The 21,508-nt window shown below is 51.0% G+C and overlaps 1 protein-coding gene across 1 annotated transcript in view; it reads right to left on the bottom strand.

The window, feature by feature from the left end:
- Chst3 (carbohydrate sulfotransferase 3) overlaps positions 1 to 21,040 on the bottom strand; it is a 31,112-nt gene extending 10,072 nt beyond the window's left edge. Inside the window, exon 1 of the mRNA XM_040732370.1 lies at positions 20,578 to 21,040. The gene's annotated coding sequence lies outside the window, so the exon portion shown is untranslated. The remainder of the gene's footprint in view (positions 1 to 20,577) is intronic.
- Positions 21,041 to 21,508: the final 468 nt, after the last annotated feature.

Below are 21,508 nucleotides of genomic sequence, written 5' to 3'. Positions count from 1 at the left end.
CTTGCCAGACATTGCATCAGACACCAAGACTCCACTCCCCTCTCTCTGGAACCCAGAGCACGGCAGAGACAGCCTCAGCTGTTACATGCCTGTATCACCGCTTTTCCAAGTGGAAGGGAGGGGCCCCACAGGCGGAGATGAAGGATTGCCCACTGTGGGAAAGTTGTGAGTTCACTTATGGAGGCCAGAAGGCTGATCCCTCTGCGTGGCCCAATTGGAAGTGGGCTTCTGTGAGAGCTGTCCTTGGATTCCTAGAGAGTAGACAGGAGGGCAGGGTCCTGGGACTCTGCCAATCCATTGGTCAATCAGGATGGAGAAAAATGACACCAAAGTTACCTGTTTCTGATGAGCTGGGTTTGTCCATGCACTGACCTGTCCAGGCGAGACCCTGTTTCTTAGAGATGGCCTGGAAGAGCACCCTCCCCCATCCCAGCCCAGTATCATGACTTTAGTTCTGAGGACACTGGCGGCTAAGTACATAAATGAAGAAGAGAATGAGGGTGAGGATGGGATTGCAGATCTGGCTAGTGTTCAGCATCCCAGCATCCCAGCATCCCAGCATCCCAGCATCCAGCATCCCATCCAGTATGTCAGCATCCCAGGGCTCCAGCTTCCTTCTCTAAAATGAACACATTTTCCCAGGCGCAGTGCATGCCTATAATCCTGGCACTTGGGAAGTGGAGGCAAGATGACCAGGAGGTCAAGTGCACCCCCAACACACACAAAATAAATCAATATTTTTTAAAAAGACAAAAACAATGAGTCCATTTACAGTTTCTGGTGTGTGTCCAACCGCAGCCAAGACAGCGGAGCAGAAACAGTCAAAGGCAAAGGTGCCTGTGTACTTATAAGGAGTATGGACCTGAGCCATGGTGGACTATGGAGCTAAGTGCTAGCCTAATGGAACTACGAGGTAACCCTGGCAAAAATCAGTCCAAGGCACCCCATCACCTTTCATGCATGTAAATGAACACAGAAACATGCTTTCTATATCTCCACCCAACAGTCACAGTTGCTTGAAGTCCAAGGCCTGGAGAACACTATCCTGCCCCGCCCTGCTAGGCCTAGCAACCTGCCATTAGCTAGCCAGTGCGGCATGGTGCCTGGTGCTCAGGCTGCCTTCAGCCACTCAGCAGGCAGCCTGGGGAGTGGTCCGCTCTATTCCAAACTAACCCTGGACTCCAGCCAGGCAAAGCAATGGAATGTTCCACCAGAGGGAATCAACTACCCATGGGGCTCAAAATGCTGAGGCAGCTACAGAGATGCTGTTGGCAATTCTCATCTTCCCGTGGGGTTAGTATTTTGACAATCACATGCTTGCCTCACTTTGGAACATTCCAAGCTTCAGAAAAGGCATGGAGGAGCATCCTAGGAGTGGTATGAGAAGTGCAGGGGTTGGGCTGGGGATACAGCCTAGTTGTAGAGTGCTTGTCTAACATGCATGAAGCCCTGGGTTCCGTCCATAGCACTCCACCCAACTGGGCATTGTGGCATCACACACTGTGGCACACACTCAGAAGGTGGAGGCAGGGGGATCAAAAGTTCAAGATTATCTTCAGCCCTCATAAAGAATTTGCGGACCTGCAATATGGGAGATTTTATAAACAAAAGAAAACCAACTAAACAAACAAAGCACATGCCAAGGGCAGTAGTGTCATTTGTAGTGCTTGCTACCCAGGGCGGAGGCAGAAGGATCACTTGTCTATGTACAGAGAGAGCATCAGTCTGAAAAGTAAAAGGGATTCTGACGATGGTGGTGATGGGGTGACTGCACTTAATGCCAGGAAATGGAGCACTTAAAGTGGTGGTTGTTTGTTTTAAAAAAAACATTTACCTATTTCATTTTATTTATGTGTATGAATATTTTGCTCGCATGTATGTATGGGTGCTGGGTGCATGCCTAGTACCTGCAGAGATCAGAAGAGAGTGTCATATTCCCTAGAACTGGAGTTACAGATGGTTGTGAGTTGCTGTGTGATTAGGAAGCACTGAATTCAAGTCCTCTACAAGGACAACCAGTGTTTAAGCCCTGAGCCATCTCTTCTGACCCCTCAAGTGGTGAGTTTTATGTTACGCCATGTACTTTTTGTCTTACTAAAAAAAATAAAATCTGTGGGCAGAGGTATAAGAAGAACAAAGGAATCTTGGAGGGTCCTTGTTCTTTCCTCAACTGGTGACCATGGCTTCTGATTCCCCAGAGTAGTAAGCAGCAGGGATCATAAATATCTGTGGAATAAATGGATGGACTTGTGTGGTTTATGGAATGTCAGTTCTTGCTTTTGGTGTTTGTCTTTTCTCCCCAGTGCTGACAGAGTAATGGGCACCTATAAGATGCTTGATTTGGGACAGGGGATGTAGCTCAGTTGGCAGAGTGCCTGCTGTGTATGAAGTCTTGGGTTCTACCCCTGGCACCATAAAACCAGGTGTGGTGGTACACAGTTGAAATTTTCAGCACTTGGTAGGTTGAGGCAGGAGGATTAGAAATTCAAAGTCATATTCCTCTATATAATGAATTTAATGCCAGGCTGGGCTACATGGGATTCTGTTTTTAAAAAAAGGCTTGATTTAACTCTTCTAAAAGAAGAATATCAGTATAAAGATCAATAGAAGATGCCCATATTAGGACACTGAACCAAAGAGACCTCAGGGTCTACCAGTGGCCACAATTACAGCCCATTTGTTTTTGTTTTGTTGATTGGGTTTTGTTTTGTTTTGTTTTTTTTCGAGACAGGGTTTCTCTGTGGTTTTGGAGGCTGTCCTGGAACTCGCTTGGTAGTCCAGGCTGGTCTCGAACGCACAGAGATCCGCCTGCCTCTGCCTCCCGAGTGCTGGGATTAAAGGCGTGCGCCACCAACGCCCGGCTTTGTTTTTTTTTTGTTTTTTGTTTTAAAGAGTTATAGTCATCTGTCCCAGTACCCAAGAGACTGAGGCAGGAGGATTTCTGTGGATTTAAGGCCAGCTGGGGCTACATAGTGAGATCCTATCTTAAAGCAAATATCATGAGTACTCTCTCTCCCTCCCTCTCTCTTCCTTCCTCTCTCTCTCTCACCCTCTCTCTTTCTCTCTCTCTTTCTCTCTCTCTGTCTCTCTCTCTCTGTCTCTTTCTCACACACACACAGACCAGAGAGAGACAGAGACAGAGAGACAGAGAGAGACAGAGAGAGACAGAGAGAGTCTGTGTGGTGGTGCTGTGGGTGCTTTGGGCTTCTTGCTTTTGCTTGTTATCCTCCGGGTGCAGAGTCAGTCCACTAAAGGTGACCTGGAAGGCAGAGCCCATTTGCCCTTCCTGTTACAGACAATTCCCTCTGGTTAGCAAACAAATTTCCCCATCCTTTAGCTTGGCGTCCTGCTGTAGGACACCATGCCATGACATCAGACCAAATTCCAACTGTCCTCTTTGCTGGTATGCAAACCTTCATCCAAGAACTTACGCCCTGCCAACTCAGCTTCAAGCTTTTAAGACAAAAGGCCCACACCGTCACATTAACCTCAAGGTTAAGAATGATGAAAGCCCAGAAGTTTGCAAAAGTTGGGACAGAACACCAGTGGACAAGAGGCTAACTTTATTCTTCTCCTTGTCCTTATCCACCTCTAGCCCTCACTTGGCAAGTGTTCCCATTAAGGAGAGAGGAGGTGGAGAGAGACAACGTCTCAGCAAGGAAGGCTGTTGCCAAGCCCGGCTATGGTACAGCTGGCAACGATCTCGACATGGCTGATTTTACATTGCTACTCACATGCCTTTATATGCTTTTATGAATAACAGCCAACATTTTTTAAAAGTCTTGAGGCTTTCCCACAAATGGATTTTTGGGTTTGGGGAAATTTAGAGGCAAAGCCACTGGGGTGTGTCTTGATCATGAACACAGTCTGCTCTGAATAATACAGCAGAGAACTGTGGTGTGGTATGCAGATGCTAGAGAAAGCATGGGAGGGTAAATGGGAGGCACACTTGTAGGTCAGGGTTCTCTAGAGGAACAGAACATACATACATACATACATACATACATACATACATACATACGTCATATATATATATGTATCCCACATATATATCCCATATATGGGATTTATATGAAAGTGGCTAACAAGCTGTGGTCCAGCAAGGCCAATGATGGCTGCCTACCAGTTGAAAACCCAAGAATACAGTAGTTTCTCAGTCCACGAGACCGGAAGTCTCAGCTGGATTTAGTACACACTGAAATCGCAAAGAAGTGGACTCAGGTAAGTGAAGGGGTAGACTTTGTCAGTGAGAGCAAGCAGGCAAAGACCAAGAGCATCCTTCTTCTGTGTCCATTACGCAGCCTGCCACCAGAAGGTTTGGCCCGGATTCAAGATGGATCTTTCCGACTCAAAAGATCCAGATTAAAGGTGGGTCTTGCCCCTTCAAATGATTTAATTAAGATAAATCCCTCACAGGTGTACCCTTGGGCTTTAGTTAATTCCAGATGTAGTCAAGTTGACAGCCAAGAATGGCCATCACCACGCTCGATGCCATTTCTTCTCATAGTCAGCAAACACATCCTGGGGCATTCTGTGTTAGTGACGTTCCAAGGAACCCACCGATGCAGCTACAGCATTCACTGTGTGCTCCTCCCCGTGGCCCCGCCTTGCTGGCAGTGAAGTGAAGACCATGTGGCTGACTCTGGTCTGTGGGATGTGGGCGAAAGTGATGTAGGCCACTTCAAGGTTTGGTCCTTAAAATGACTGCACACATTTCCCCAGAGGCCGTGTCGGATGGCTGGCCACATGTTTGGATGGGCTTAGTTCAAAAAGGAAACATCTGGATTCACGCTGCCGTGGGAGAGCCAAATGTAATATGTGAGAACAAGCTTTTGCTGTGTCAAGGTGCTCAGATTTGAGGTCTGATTGTTTCAGCATAAGGCCCTGTCCCTTTCCAGGCTAATAATTGTCACATTGTTACATTGTCACAGAGACAATGCTGATGGGGGTATCTTTTTGGAAGGACTGGTTGGCCAAAACAACATAATTTATGTTATTTTTATTGTAGTTTATTATTAGTAATAATAATAATTAGTAGTAATAGTAATTAATAATGATAATTATTATCATTGGAGGTGAGGACAAACCCAGGGTCTTGCACTTGCTAGACAAGCCCTCTACCACTAAACTAACCACCCAATCCCTTATTGTTAGTGTGAGCCAGAGTCTCATATATGTATCCCAGGCTAGTTTAATATAGCCAAGGATGAGCTTAAATTTCTGATTATCTTGCCTCCACCTCCTAAAGGCACCACATCCAATTTTATTAGTTTGTTGTGCTGGATGTCTGTCTTAGGGTTTCTATTGCTGTGGAGAGACACCATGACTATGGCAACTCTTGTAAAGGAAAACATTCAATAGGGCTAGCTTAGAGTTCAGAGGTTTAGTTCATTATCATCACAGCAGGAAGCATGGCAGTGTGCAGGCAGACATGGTGCTGGAGAGGTAGCTGAGAGTTCTACATCTGGATTTGCAGGCAGCAGGAAGTGACAGTGACACACTGGCCAGGACTGACCTCAAAGCCCACCTTGTAGTGACACACCTCCTTCAACAAAGCCACACCTATTCCAACAAGGTCACAAGTCCAAATAGTGCCACTCGATAAGAGTCTGTGGGGCCATTTTCATTCAAACTACCACAGTATCTTAAGTGCTTTTTGTTATCATAAGGACACACTGTGACCAAGGCAACTTATTTTTTTTTTGGTTTTTTTTTCGAGACAGGGTTTCTCTGTATTGTTTTGGAGGCTATTGGTCCAGCCCAGCCTGGAACTCACAGAGATTCGCCTGCCTCTGCCTCCCGAGTGCTGGAATTAAAGGCGTGCGCCACCACCGCCCGGCCCAAGGCAACTTATAATAGGAAGTATTTACTTTGGGAGCTTGCTTACAGGTTTGGAGGGTGAGTCCACCATGAACATCATGGCAGTAAGCATGGCAGCAGGCGGCCGTGGTGTGCAACGGGACAAGTAACCAATAACAGGGTTGCCCTGAGAACCAACAAAGAGTACATATGAGGCTCTCAGTGAAGAAGAACCTGTATCCAGTTGGTTGTTATTGCTGGTTTAGACAAATGTCAGCTGGAGCCTGTCTGCCCTATGGCACTATCGGCCTGCATTCCTTGGTATATTTCTCCCAGCTGGGCAATTTACTGCATGAGAGGGACACTAGCTGACTCACTCCAGCTATTCTTAACCAGTCCAAACAATCTTTATATAGCTGTATCAGTTACTATTGTTGTAATTTAAAAAGCAGCGCACTAGAGAGAAAGACACATGTGACAGAGCTTGCGTGGAGGGGAATTTTATTAGGGGAAGGGGAATGGGAAAGGGGGGGAAGCAGAGGGGGAAGACTGGCCCCAGGAGACAGTAGCAATAGAAAAGAGGGGGCAGAGATACGGGGAGGGAGGGAGGGAGAGAGGGAGAGAGGGAGGGAGGGAGGGAGGGAGGGAGGGAGGGAGGGAGGGAGGGAGGGAGGGAGGGAGAGAGAGAGAGAGAGAGAGAGAGAGAGAGAGAGAGAGAGAGAGAGAGAGAGAGAGAGATGGGAGGTAGGCAGGGCCCTTTTAAAAGGGAATGTAGTGAATATACACAGGTGGTGCTCTTAGTGGCTGCAGCTGAGGGCATATCCTATCAGGACTCCAAGGGCAGGCCAGTACCGATGCCTGAATGCTAAAAACTATTTCTGGTCAAGGACTCAATGTTAATACTTCTACCATTACTTTGGTTCAGACATGGCTGGACCTACACGTGGCTCTAGCCAAACACTTTAGAGTTTCTCAGCTAGGAGGGCAAGTTAATTTCAGCTCCTCACCAAAGCTGATTGGTTAGAAAAAGTTTCCTGTAGTGCTGAATTTGAACAGGTGCATCCCACTGAGAGAAGGGAACTACAACTGATTGGCGATGTCTGCACAGTTGGAGGAGAAGCATCACTGTTATGAATGTGTACGTGTCTGCTCTGGAGCACTGGGTTTCTATTCTGATAGCATGTGCAGATCATCTAAGGAGCTTAAAAAACTCCCAATGGCCAAGTCCCCACCTCATGAGATTATGACTGTATTAGTCTGAGCACAGCCTTGGCGTTGTGACTTGTCAAAAAAGTCCTTAGATGATTTTAACCTGGGCTTAGTAAAGACCAAGAGCTGCTGTCTAAGAACATCGGCCCAGGACAACTGGGAGATGGCAGAAGATGCCGGCTGCTACCTGTCACACAGAAGCTCACTAGCAAGGCCACACTGACAGGAAGTGCTAATCTTTGCCTGCTTTCGCTTCTTTCTTCTTTTGACTGAGGTCTAACTATTAAGTCCAGATCTGAACTCTCAGAAGTCTTTCTGCCTCAGCCTCCCCAGCGCTGGGATTACAAGCAAGCACCATGGTGTCGGCCGTGGGGCTGGGTCTCTGGCCGACCAAACACAGAAATTAGAAAGAATAGGTCTGTGTTTCCTGTGTTAACTAGAACGGAGAGCTTAGAGTACCCTAGGAGTGTAGGTGTGGGACTCAATCAAAACCAGCCTCCCAGCTGGGCACGCGGAGTCCTCAGAGCGCTTGCTTAGCAGACACAAAGCCTGGGTTTGATGCATAGCCATGTCTTCTGCAGCCAAGTCTCCCTCTGCCCCCCCTTTTATAAGGACCCTTGTGATTCTACTCGGGGTCACCCAGCTAATCCAGGGCACTCTGCCATTCCCAAATCCTTAAGTGACATCCACAAAATCCCTTCTACCACCTATGGTAACACATCCACAGAGGTTCCAATATGGACAAAAATATGTGGTCCTGAGATTCATATCCAGTCTTCCACAAACACCTGCCTCTTTAAGTAGGGGTGCTGTGGGGATGTGCTTAACACAGTGTCAGTTAGGAGGCCCAGGGCCCATGGGTGTCTAATGCCAGCTGAGTATAAAGATCCTGAAGACCCACTGTGTGGAAGGGACTGGCATTAGCTCCCTGAAGCCTGGGGTGGGGTGGGGGGGGTACCAGAGTAGGCTAACTGTAAAAGCTCCAAATTCATGGGGGCAGCGATGCGGTTATCCCACGCCTATTTAGCGCCAAACCTCAGGGCCCAAGAGTCTGTTTGATGAATGCTTGTTGAGGTGGGTGAACTGAACCATTCCTGGATGCTCGCCCCCCCCCCCCCCCAGGATCCCTGGGATGTACGAGAGGGGTCAGAGCCCAGAGAATGAAAAGAAAGAGGTCCTGTGGGCAGACAGAGGCTAAGGCCTCTGAGTGAACCTCACACCCAGCATTGACTGCCTGCGGGTGGGGGCAGGGCTGCTAGCCTTTCTCCTCCCTGAAGCCCAAGAGGAGTGAGGGGACCCTAGCCATCAAGGGGCCATTGTTACTGGAACAGAGGAGGCTCTGTGCCCACATAACACTCCTCCGAGCAGCCAGCGCTGCTCCCAGCTGAGCTGGCTGCTAGCTTAGGGAATGAGGATAGGGAGGGGCTCAGGGGACCCTACTCAGGATAACCAGCGTTGGGGCCGAGAGTCCCACAAACCTGTCTCAGAAGCAGACAGGCTTCAGTGCCAGGAAAGCTCTCCAGGTAAAACTGGAAAGCCAGGGATGACCTGTGAACCCCAGCAGACCCCAGTAGAGACAGAGGAACACCTTCCCACTGGGTAGTCATGCCTGACCTACCATCTCCCCTAGAAAAATAGAAATGTGAAACACTGGGTAAATGGCCCCTTTCATAGCCTCTGGAAGTGTTTTCAGAAAGTTGGGGGCAGGGGCTTTATTTCTGTGGGTTGGAGATTTGAGAGGCAGGTAGTTCAGCCAGGGCTGGGTACAAGTGCTCTTTGCTTGGAACTTTCAACATTCCGCACTCTGTAGAAACGGTGTAAGCTAGATTTTAGGAAGGCGGTGTTCAAGATGCCCAAAGGTACTAGGTAGGGCCACCAGGAGCGACCTTGACAATCTGAGATCATATTTCCCTCTTGTGCTCTGTTCCATAGAGCAAACCCCAGGGAGCTGCTGGCTAAAAATAGTCCAGGAGAAATCTGGACACAGTCTTACAACCGCAAGACTAAGATGGAGACCAGCCTAGGCTATACACATACAGTGAGTCCCAAGCCAACCTGAGCTACATAACAAAACCATCACTAAAGGACTGCCAGGCCACAGCAGCCACGGGGCCGTCTCAGAGCTCTGGGGTATGCAAATCTTTGGGCCAGGCCAGGCTCACCAGCAGAACTCCAGAGGTGGAATCTGGCAGGCTCCTCCTGTAGGTCCCAGGCAGATCCAACATACACTAGCGATCAGATCCTATCTCACGCTATCTCCTGCTGAAGAATGCACAAACATATTTAATAAGTCAGGTAAGCTTTTGTCTTCCTTTTTCTCCTTCCTCTGCTGAACAATATTGTATAAAACAGAAAATACCAGAGTGCCTTGTGTGTCATAAGGATACCTACGTGGTTCCTACCACTTCTGTTTCAGATCTGTATATCTGCGCCGAGGTTTCAGTTCGAAACCCTTGGAAGCTAGTGTTTCACCCTGAACGTGCTCAAGTGCGACTCCTCCTTTGTGATTTGTCTCAATGGGAAAATTTTAAGATGGTGGCATGAAAGTCCCTCTGGTCCCCAACAACACAGCCATGTTCCTTCGGCCCAGTACAGCACAGTGGGCGGATAGACAGCTCTTTGCAACATTGTCCCCAATTTAGATCAAACCGTGTACCTACTTTGAGCCTGGCGTTGTGGCACAGATCAGTATTCTAACTCTCTGAAGGCTGAATCAGGAAAGCCAGGAGTTGAAGGCTAGCCTAGGCTACATTGTGATATTCTGTCTCAAAAAAAACACTTTTTTTGGTTTTGTTTTGAGGGCCAGTGGGACAGTTCAGTGGGTAATGGAAATAATCTGAATTTGCGCTCCAGAACCCACATGGTGGAAAGAGAGAACCAGCAGGTTGTCTGACTTTACTACCCAAGCCTGTGCACTTCTATGTATGCATGCATTTACCTTTCCATGCGCAAAATACATAAATATCTGCAAAAATTACAACAAATTTGTTTTTTTTAAATCATACTTTTCCTCATGCAGGGGGAAACGTCCTGTCCTCTATCATCTGCCCCTGTGCTAGTGCTGGACCAAATAGTTAATCAGCCACACGGGTGGAGGGACGAGGGGTGATGAATCATACTGGTTTCTGTCCGTTACTCTTGAACTATGTGCTAGGCATCTGCCGTTATGATAAAGCGAATAAAATAACCACTCTTACGACATTTGTAAAGAGCTGCAGACTAAGGGACCTGTCCCCAAAGGAGAGCAGGGCAGCCATTAACCCTGGGTGGCTGCCACCATTAAGGCTGAGTCCACACCCTGCATGTCTTCAGGGTCCAGCTCTACGGCCATAGCCAACCCTCCAGGGAGCAGCATGAAGGTCTTCCATTCCCATCTGTCCCCTTCAATCCCTTCGTGCTGCCTAACTGTCACAGCAGCCGGTGGACAGGCTGGACCCTTCCCACCACCCTCTCCTTCATCGTCTGGACAAGAAACATTGCTTCAGAGAAGCTAGGTGATCTGGCCAAGGTCACCTAGCAGAAGAGTCAAGGCCAGACCGTGAAGGGCAATGTCCCCTGGCTCTAGCTGGCATGTTTATCTCCACGTTCTCTGTGCTAATTGTTGTCACCCTTAGAGGTGACAGGCATGTGCTGTCGCCACGTAGACTGAACATGTGCACAAGTAAAGACAGAAAGAAGCAAGGGGGACAGGGAGGGAAATGCGCCTAGTGTGTTGTGGGACTTCACCTTGACACTTCGCCCCCAAGATCAGACATGGGGGAGGGGGGCCTGGAAAGGACCCAGACATCACTTCCCTGTGCCTTGAATTTCAATCTGGAATTTCAATTTATGAGGTCCCATCAGTGGCCAGGTCACTCTACCCCAAGTCCAGTTCTGTACAAATGGCACAGTTCCAGTGACCTTTCTTCAGGAGTCTCTGGGACGGTTCCCTTTCCCAGCCACACCAAGACTGGAATGCCAGGGGCTTCTCTTGTCTCCACCCTCCCCAGCCCCTAGTCCTAGAGGCATTAGAGGTGATAAAACCACCCAGGCCTGAGCCTCCCCTCCTCTCTGGCTCTGCTCAGTCATCACATTGGAATTTCTGGAGAGCTGTCCCTTCCCATGCTGAGAAGGCAGGCATTTCCATCCGTCCTCTAATCTTTCTTGCTGGTGTGGGATCCTACTGTATTCCTTCATAAATTCGAAGTCTATTTAAATGGCCTTTCTGAGAGCTGGGCATGGCGGCAGAGACCCGTAATCTCAGCGCTTTGGAAGTGAAGGCAGGAGGATCAAGAGTTCAAGGTCATTTTTGCTCTTTTAAATTTTATGACAAGCAACAGTTGTCCCTGGAATGATGCTGAAAAGGTTACATGGTGAATTCAGGACAGGTTAGAGCATTCAGGACAGTCTACACAGGCAACCAACAATGTCAGGATTTTTCATTTTGCTTTGTTTTTAGTTCTCCAAGTTTATTTTATTTTATTTTTTGGTAGTGTTGGGATCAAACTTAGGGTCTTACATGTGCTAGACAGGCCCAAGTCCCCAGCCCCGTTCACCTGTCCACTTTGAAGGCAACTCAAATTCTACTCTGTTGGGCTTCCTGTTTTATTAGGTAAACTGAGGTACAACCTGGAAAATAACTGGGACCACAGTTAGCGTGGGAGTGGCGCAGAGTCCCACTCTCTCATTCTTATCATCATCTACGATCTTTGCTAAATGGGTGTCCACAGTTTGACATTTACAAGCCAACAGTCAGGGTCTTGTGGCCCAGTACTCTCTGAGCCTCTAACTACCCCCAGCTCTCTGACCTGCTTCTACTTTCCGGAGTGCTCCCCCACCCTCATTTGTATCGGTGACTATAGAATAAGGTTTACGGAGAGAGGACCAAAGGGCCCATCACTGCCCTTCGCCAGAGGGCCATGTCGGTCTCTGCCTCCAGGAAGAAAGTAACCCTCTGTCCTTACAGATACAGAAAGGGGACTCAGGTCTCCTGCTTCCCCCTCCTTCCAGCTGTGGGAGCTTAGTGTTCTCAATTGGGAAACCGGGCTAACTAGGTTTCACCTGCAAGGTGGTTGGGGGGTGTAAAGGTGCCATTCCATACGGAGCTGGCACAGGCCCCTTTGCCTAGCTTCTGGCTGAGGGCAGCAGGAACAGAGCTTTGAGTCTTAGCAGCAGCTGTAGCAGGCTGGCATCCTGCACCCACCGTCTGGGCCGAGGAAGCTGGCACCCAGCCCCAGCCTGACTCATATTCTTTTTCCAGGTCTCACCCACCAAACCCTGGCCAAGCGCCCCTCTGATGCATGGAGAGGAGAATCAGCAACGGTTTAAACAAACCTGTCCCTCAAGTCTCATATGCACAGAGTTCCCATGACCAGAGAAGCCACCTCCTGCCTGGGTCCAGCGTCTCTAGGAACCTGAACAGTGACCCATCAAGACATGGGGCCTGTCCCGGGTCTCATTGTTGACATCCATAAAATGCTGTTAGATTGAGGCACGGAAAGCAGTCGGCCGAAGACGCTCAAACGAAGGTCTGTCAGACACTCAGCTGCATCCTTGGAAACAGGGGCTTGATTATCAGATTCTCAGTCCCATCTAGGTCACAGCTCACTGTTGGACACAAGCCCACCAGCTTCACTTTCCGAACCCTGACTTGTAGGCTGGCCCCGTAGGACTGTGGGCACCGAGGACTCCAGGAGCCCAGGAAGGGCAGGCAGGCAGGTGGGCAGCAGACAGTGATGCAGTGATGTCAGGTTTTCCACCCAATGACTCAATGGTGTGGCCTGGGCTATGAATAGCGAGCTTTATACTGTGGTCTCCAGGCCATCCTGTCCTCTGAGTCGTGCTGGCATCTCTCCCTTGTCACCTTCTATCCTCCCTGCTATGAGGACTCTCAGCTATAGTCTCTATGCTATGGTCCTGGGCCCAGCCTCAGGACCGGTGTCTCCGATCTCCACTGTGAGGACCTGAGCACCAGGGAGTCGGGACTTTCTCTGTGTCCCCATGGCTTGGTAGCCTCAGGCAAGCTACTCTGCCTCTCTCTGTGCTGCTCATCTGAGAAAGGGGAACACTGCTACCAGCATTGATAGGGTGAACAGGGCTCAGTGAGGGCATCAGGCATGTAGCATGCAGCAAAGTATGTGGTACTAAGTATGACATCTAAGGGGAACTAAGATACAAATTCAGTTTACTTCCTAACTGCCTTCAAAAATTCATACTCAGGCATGGTGGCACATACATGTAGTCTCAGCACTTAGAATACAGAGGCAGAAAGATAGCCATGTGTTGGAGGCCAAGCTAGTCTTCATAGAAGGTATCTAGCCTAGCTAAGACTTTGTAGTGAGATTCTGTTTCAAAACACCAAAAGAAAATATATATATACATATTACATATATATTCACACACATACATTCTCCACTTCCTAGCAACACCACGCGCGCACACACACACACACACACACACCGACATACCTGTATATAAAACAGCTCACCATGCTTGATTCTGTATGCTAGGCTCAGCTCTAAGCACTTGTATAAAAACACTTTAGAATTGGTAGGAGATGGCTCAGGTGCTTACTGCCAGGCCAATACCCAGGGTACACATAGTCCTGACTCCTGCAAGTTATTCTCTCTCTCTCTCTCGCTCTCTCTCTCTCTCTCTCTCTCTCTCTCTCTCTCTCTCTGTGTCTCTCTCTGTCTCTCTCTCTCTCACACACACACAGAGCAAATAACTAAATAAATGCAACAATAAAAAGCCTGAAACCCCTATATGCTGAGTTCCATTGATGGGCCACCCTGCCAGTAAGGGTGAGTAGAGCTTCCCAGGCAGGCAGATTGACTCTAAGAGCCGCCCGGCGCAGTCACACCCTGTCCTGCTTCATCTTTCTTCTCGGATCCTGTGAACAGCTCAGGCTCGCTGCACTCCTCCTCCTGGCCCTGCAGCCAGCCCCTCTGAGTGTCCTCACCCCCCTGTTTCTTGGGGACTTCCTGCGTGTGTACAACCTTCTTGAGTCCTCACACACAAGACTCAGAGGTGGTCAGCGATACCCCTCATCTCTTTCCCAGAAGGAAGGACCTTCCGCTGTCACCAGTGCACCTTACATAGTATTGGGTAAGACAAGGTGTGAGGATGCTGAAGCTTCTAAAAGGACAAACTGGGGACCACAGATGGAACCACAAAGCAAGTGGCTCCTCCCCACCCTGTGCCTCAGTTTCCTGGAGGAAACAACAGCCTCAGAGACCTGCGTTGCCTGGGGATCAGGATTAGAACCTGCAAGGCTTGAATGGACACTTACAGAGAGGACAGGACCGGGCACTGAGGGCTTACAGGACTGAGCAGAGCCTAGAGAGCACCGACCCATGAGCCAGCAGCATAGCACAGAGACGTATCCTGAGCAGGCAGGCACGGATGGACAGACTGATGGAAGGACAGATGGACAGATGGATGGAGAAGCCTCTCAAGGGTTGCAGGTCCATCCTCAGGATCCTTGGCCAGCTCCCACCGAGTAATAGACAGGTCATATGTCTGGGGGTCCCCATCCTCCCGGCCATTCCCTGTCACTCCCATTTCCATGACTCCCCTTTGCCTACTCCCCAGCAGGGTCACCCTGGCCTGACCACTCTACCATCTCTGCCAGCTGCTCCTTTAGTCCTACTTCACATCTACAGCCCTTGCCTCCTGTACTCGGACACCACACAGTGTGCTCTTTGCATGCCCTGGAGCAGTGCTCAGCACAGGGGACACAGATGGGTAAGGCAGGGCCATCCCGTCATCAGAGTCGCTACCCAACTGAGACCACTGGGGACCGAACTAACAGCCACCCTTGCTGTGGGACAGCGTGGACGGGGAGGCTCTGTGACGGAGGCTGCCCAGCCAGGCTTCCATGAGTGAGTGTCATGCATGTCAAGGGGAGAGATGGAGCAGGTGTTCTCCTGGCTGTGTGCCCAGGAAATGAGGGAGTTTGGAACTCTACACAGGAGATCATGTATAAACAGAAGCAGGAATGTTCCACAGATCACAAGCTATGGAAACCACCCCGGACTCTGCATTATTGGAATGATCATGGGTAAACTGGGGCCTTGGCTTACCCTCTTCTCCTGGCCCAGTAAGGCACTGGCGCAGATGCTAGGCCTGGTATAGATTGCTATAGGATCTAAAATGCCAACTGGAGTCAGCCAGTGGATGCCAGGTCAGACGCCAAGAGCCTTATTTTCTCTTGAGGTGCCCACAGTGACATGTGACATCAATCCTCTGGAGTTAGTTCCTCAGTTGGGTCCTCAGGCACATCCCAGCCCCTTCCTCTGGGTACAGCCACATAAGGACGAATATACACACCAGTGATGTCATAGTAGAGTAAAGATCTGCCAGCTTGCTAGCCATGGATGTGGGTGACTCAATCTGAAAATGGCGGTAGTGCCAGTGACCAGCTCAGGAGCTTCTGGGAAGCCAGTGAGGGTGTTTGGGAAGGATCTGGGGTGATGCTGACATACTAACTCTTGCAGCTTCTAGCTCTGATGGACCCTAGCCTCAGACATCAAAGCAAGGTGCAAAAGGAGCTAGCAACACAGAGAGTTAGCATTTGCAAATGGGACAGAGGAGGTCTATTCATTCTCTGAGGAAATGATCTCTCCCTTGGGACACACGGCTTCTTGGAGTTTCTTCAGACTTGGGCATCTGCCCTCAGCACTCAGGCCTCTGGCTGTCTCTAGAGAGGAGCTGAAAACCATAACCAGCCCAGCCAGCCCGTGGTGATGTGCTTTGAGCTGTGAAATTCTTTCCTGAAAATTAGTGCAGTTGCAGCTGCAGGGGTGGGGAGCATTTATTTGCAAAATGTTTCCTCGGCTAACACTGCTTTGGCTCAGGCACACTAGCACTTTCCAGGATCTTGCAGATGGTGAGGCAGCTGGAGAGGAAGGGAGGCAGGGAAAGCAGGGAGGAAAGTGTATGAGTGGGACCAGCTCACAGGTAGAGTTGCAACAGGCACCTGGATGTGGCCTGTATGAACACTAAGTACATACTACCCTGCAGAGGCATTGGTACCATCTAGGCTGTGGACCTGTGATCTCTCTCTCTGTGTCTGTCCGTCCGTCTGTCCGTCCATCCATCTGTACATCCATTCATCTATATCTATCTCTATCTCCTCTAGCTCCAGGATTTTCATAGCCCAAGCTGGCTTCAAACTCTCTTTGTAGCCAAGGATGGGCCTTGAACTCCTGATTCTCCTGCCTTTTCCTCCAGAGTGCTGGGATTACAGGCGTGTTCCACTCTACCCAACTGTGAACCCCAGACAATGTCCCTCTCCTAGGCTCCTGAAGCGTTGGGTTCATAGACTAAGTTCATGCAGCCACACATGGGGAGGCTCTGGGACTCTTCTTGGTGGTGACTTGGGTATCCTGGGCACTGGGAAGCTGCTCTCACCTGGAGCCAGCCTCCATTTCTTAGGGTTATGAACTTTCAGTTCACAATAAGTTATAGTTGCCATCAGAGGGCCAGCTACCTATCTCAAAGACGCAGAAGGTTCACTTAGCGCTTGCACTCCGTGAAGCCATGGGTGACCCCCCACCACCCATCTCCACAGCGGACCCAGTTCTGGGAAATTTTGTCAATTCAGGATATACACAAAGGAAGTGAGTACATGCTCTCTGCCTTTTCACAGGTGGGCCCCACCTTGGAGAGATGTGACCTGAAAATTTACTTTGGTCCAGCCACCCTGGAGCAATGTGTAAGATGCCCCAAAGCTGGTGAAAAGTTCCAGCATTCTCCAGCCTCCAAAGTAGCAGCTTTCCTCCAGACTACTCACCCAGACAGCGTTGAGCTGCAACCCAGGCTGCCCTTTGTCGCCCAAGTTCTGCCTGATCCCAACCACCAGCGTCTAGTCCAGTAGCACAAGAACTGCCCTGGCCAAGATGTGCTCCCTGGCTTTTGAAGGTCTCCAAGACAAGAGGGTATGGTCAGGCAGGGAAAGGCAGGCATAAGCCTCCAACAGCCCAGGCTGGCCCCAGAAGTGGCTGCTTACTTGTGGCCTCCAGGGGCAGCTGAGTGGGAAATTGGTTTGTTGGTTTTCTACACTTCCTCCAGACTTCCCACAGAGTCCCCTTGGACCCTGGTGATGAATTGCCTAGGGTTTAGAGAAACTTTCGGTGCTCCAGCACACAGCCATCTTTGTGAGAAGGTGGTAGCACTGGGTGGGGGGAAGGGAGCCAGGCCAATGCTATGCTAGAAACTGACTGAGGGGATTCCTTGGCCAGCTCCTCTCCCCACACTGGATGGGGACTAGGAATAAGCAGCTAGAGTTGGGACAATGGAGACAGGAGGCGCCTGAGCCTGCAGAGACCTACACCCTGTTCCCCACTGCCCACACCCAGCTGTGGAATCCACAGATTTGGAGCAGGACGGGAGGCCTCAGAGAAGAAGAAAGGGCGATAAAAATCGGTTCAGTGAAGCACTGTTGCCAAGTGACTCCCTGAGGCTGGAGGCTGCTCTACCTCCCTGGGCCATCTCTAGCAGAAGAGATGCTCTCAGTGCGGCGTCCCAGAAATGGCACTGTTCTTCCCAGCTTCACCCATCACTTGATAACATTCTCATCTCCCATCTCCCTAGGGGGTCAGGCACCAAGAGAGGGGTTCCAGGTACAAAGATGAGCAGCCCTTTCCTCTGTGTGATGGTCTCCATTCCCAGTCTTCCTCTCCCCATCCAGCATGCCCACTCTGCCAAGGTAAGGCAGAAGGCTCCTAGTACTCACTTGGACCTCACCCAGTATTAGCTGGCAGGGGAGGGGTGTCAGCTGATCTCTGCTCATCCAAGGTCTCTTGCATCCTTTTAAGGGCACCTACTTTTCTCATATCATGGATGCCATCTCAGAGGCTCCAGTTAGACAAAAATCCTGCCCCTGAAGGAGTGATCCTAACCCTCAGAAATTAGAGGAACAGGACATTAGACATTCTAAAACCCCAGATGACCAGTGTGGCAACAGTTCCTCGGCTCATGAGTTTAGGCATCCATTCTTGGCCCTCATGTCCTCATGTGCCCAATGGGATCAGGCAGCTGACACTCTCTGGGCCCTGTGTACACAAGCACAACTGGGGACAGGGCAGGCCATTGTTGTCATCTGCACCAGTTGCCTGGCTCTGTCCCACCTGTCCCTTCTGGTGGTCTGAAGACTCCAATTCTACAAGGCACATGATACGGCATAGGAAGGACCGCTATGACCACGACCCCTTATGTTCACAGGGAAATGGTGGGGTGAGGAATAAGTTCCTCAGATAGTAGTTTATGCTGTCAAGGGGTAAAGGGGGACGGAGTATAGTGACCCACTGAAGGGCAGATGACTGACAGTTCAACCAGGGGACAGTCATAAGGGCCAGTTTGTGTCTCCATTCTCAGTCGAGTAGGGAATTGACTTTCATGGAGTTACTGTATCATGTCCCTGCACTCACCCAAACCTCCAGCTTCTTGACTCCAGAGCCACACCGAAAGCTCTGGGAGCTGGGTACCACCCAGCCCTTGGTTTCCATGGCTCCAGAGAGACTATGGAAAAAGACGTGCAGGTTACAAAGTATCACCGGTGTTTCTTGCTTGTTGCTATGGAGGCCTTTATAGATGGTTGGTATAGTGAAGCCAGCACACCTCTAAAATCAGACTCTCCTGGTTCAAAGCCTGGCTTGGTCTCTTACTAGCTGTGTGATTTTGAAAGATTCTGTGGCTCAGCTTCCCATCTGTAAAAGGAGGTGAAATGGAAATTCTAGAGGAGTATAATGGCTTAAGGGGACAGCATCAGTGGAGCTCCAGAAGGCATGACAAAGGGGACAAGGGGGTAGGAGAGGGGACTAGCTACTGAATTCTGTCCGAAATTGAGGTAGCCAAGCACAAACCCCCTCCTCTTTCCTCTCGGCACTCCTCAGCACTCCTCACACAGTTTGCTAATCCTGGCATTTAGGACCCCGGAGTGTACACTGCTGCCATTCAATATTCATCAGGAACAGGAGAGGGGACTGATGTGTTTCTTCTCAGTGACAGGTCAAGGTCACCCCCACATCTTTGTGGACTGTCAGTCCCAACTGCTGGCAGCCCCAGTTCCAGGAAGCTCACACCAGCCGTCACAGAAGAAAGGACATGGACACTTAGTACAGACACCATGATCTCCCCCCTCACCACCACTGTCTCGTGCTAACAAGTCAAGCCCCTGCTTCTACTAGATTCTTGCAGTCACCTTTTTCCAGCCCTGCCAGCAGGAGCCAGCAGGGGTAGATGACCCAAATTCCACACATTCCCCCCCCCCCAGGGACTCCATCCCAGCATGTGCCCACTAACCTCTTTTCCACTAGCTCACCTGTCCCATGGCCAGGGCATGGGAGGAATAACGGAATCTACTCAAACTGTCCACCGCAGAGCTCCCTGTGTCTACCAGGTGGCACACAACCTCTCCAATCCCATTCCATCCCCACTCAGCCAGATGCTGAAACGGAACCTTCCTCCGTCTGGTGAGGGAGGGGTAACCATGAGAGGCACCGTGGGTCTTGTCACTTGGGTCGTTTCCCCAAGAGACCAGGTAGGGCTTTCCGCAGCCAGTCAGGCCTTTTCCTCTCCAGAAGATCAAGTCAGCCAAGGCTAACTGAACTCCACTCACATCAAAATCCACAACCTGCATTCATTACCGGTGCCAGCCACCGCCTGGCAGCCACTGACTAAAACTGTGCCCTGCACTGCCCGAGACCCAAGAAGATCCTTGGGACACGATAGGATACTATGTATCCTGGTGTAAGGAACATTGGTCTTCCCAACAGGCCTCGTTTCAAAACCCTGACTTTTCAGTCCCAGCCCAATCTATGGCCTCATATATATGGCCCATTGCTAGGATCCCCCACTGGAAGTCTCTCCGAGGAAGTACATCCGCCGGGGGTGGGGGGACAGGGGTGGGGTTGGGGAGAGGGTCTCTGCTTCCTTGAAAGGCCCTGTCACCGCCACCATGCAGATGTCAGGCAGGCACAGCGCCAGCACACAACCTTTTCCTCACAGCCCAAAGACCCCAGTCCAGAGGAACACTTGAAAAGTTTCTGAATCACTGGCTCCGGTTTCCCCACCTCGGCTCCGGAAGGGCTGCGCACACCCAGACACCGAATTTTCTTAACGATTCCGCCCCTGTTAGCCCCGGAGACTGCAGTGTCTGCTTTTTCCCTCCCCGTTCCTGGGCCTCAGTGGGACCCAGTCACAACTTTCTAAAGCCCGGGGAGTTAGTTGTCCCCTGCTGTGGCCTTTGGGGACTCCCTTTCATGGTGGAAGGAGCTGCGAGGCCGGCAAAGAACCCATTCTGGTTTAAAAGTTTCTAACCCTGAGTTCGCTGCATTTCGGAGTGTGCAGAGTGGTGGGCATGATGGTGCTGAGATCCTCGCCTGGGACTTGTGCGGTGACCTGGGTGTGGGTACCAGACAGATGGGAATCTAGCTAGTATCAGGGGGTGGGGGTTCCCCTCTCAGGGAACTTCCCTCCCGCCCTCCGCTGGTCCCCTTCTTCTCTTAAAGTTTGCGCTCTCCGGGCTGTGGTCGGCTCCCAACTGGGGCCCAGGAGGCGGTGCTGGGACACGAGCGCCCCACTTACCCCTACCGAGCCTCCTCCTCCCGGCGGCCAGATCCGATTCTCCTGAGGCCAGCGTCCAGCGCGGGGCAGCATCCGCCCCCAAGTGAGACCTCGGCTCAGAAGATGCTGGGGCCCTGCTCCCTACGGCGCCCACTCTGCGTCCCGGGCCAGTGCAGGGAGGGAGGCGCGGCCGGTCCGGTCCCTTCGCTAGGCGGGAAGCGGCGCCAGGCGGGCAGTGTCCCAGCCCGTAAACGATCGGTCGGTCCTGCCCATGGCCCCGAACCCGCTAGCGATCGGCGGCGGCTTCCTGAACCGCAGCCAAGGCTCCAGGAGCCCCGCGCCCCTCCACCGCGCTCCTCGCCTCACTCCACACGCGCACCCGGCAACTTGGGGACGTTCAGAGAAGTTGGCGCGGCCGCCCACCCGGCCTCTTGGAGAGGATGGAGGAGGCGGAGGACGCAGGGAGGAGGGAGGAGCCGGGAGGAAGGGCTGTAGCCCCCCTTCACACACACCCCCGGGAGCCTCGCACTCCAAGACCCCTCTGTGGGCCTTTGTTTCCGACGTGGCCACGTCCCCGGGGACTCGCCTAGGCTGCTCTTATCGCTACCCTTGAGGCTGAGTAGGGCTCTGAGCCCCAGGGAAGGGAGTTCAGGCAGAGGCTGCATGGAGAGCTGCATTGCTGCACCCACAAGCTGCTGCCCACCCTCAGGGCTGAGCATAAGGCTCTTCCTGTCCCTCTGTGGCAGAGGAAGCTAAAAGGACGCTCTTTAGGGGGGGGATTTCGGGAAAGTCACTGCACTCCTTCCCTTCCCTAGACAGCAACAGGTCACTGAAGTGACCTCAGTCTCTTCTCACATAGCCTCCAGGGCAAGACATAGGGCGAGTCCTCACCAAATTACGCAAAAGGAGCTCGGCATTATCGTAAGATCCCCTTGGACTGAGGGCACCCCTG

Source organism: Mesocricetus auratus, unplaced genomic scaffold, assembly GCF_017639785.1.
Source record: "Mesocricetus auratus isolate SY011 unplaced genomic scaffold, BCM_Maur_2.0 Super-Scaffold_100027, whole genome shotgun sequence".
Taxonomy (NCBI): domain Eukaryota; kingdom Metazoa; phylum Chordata; class Mammalia; order Rodentia; family Cricetidae; genus Mesocricetus; species Mesocricetus auratus.
The sequence above is the reverse complement of the archived record's forward strand: the minus strand, read 5'-3'. Positions and strand labels throughout refer to the sequence as shown.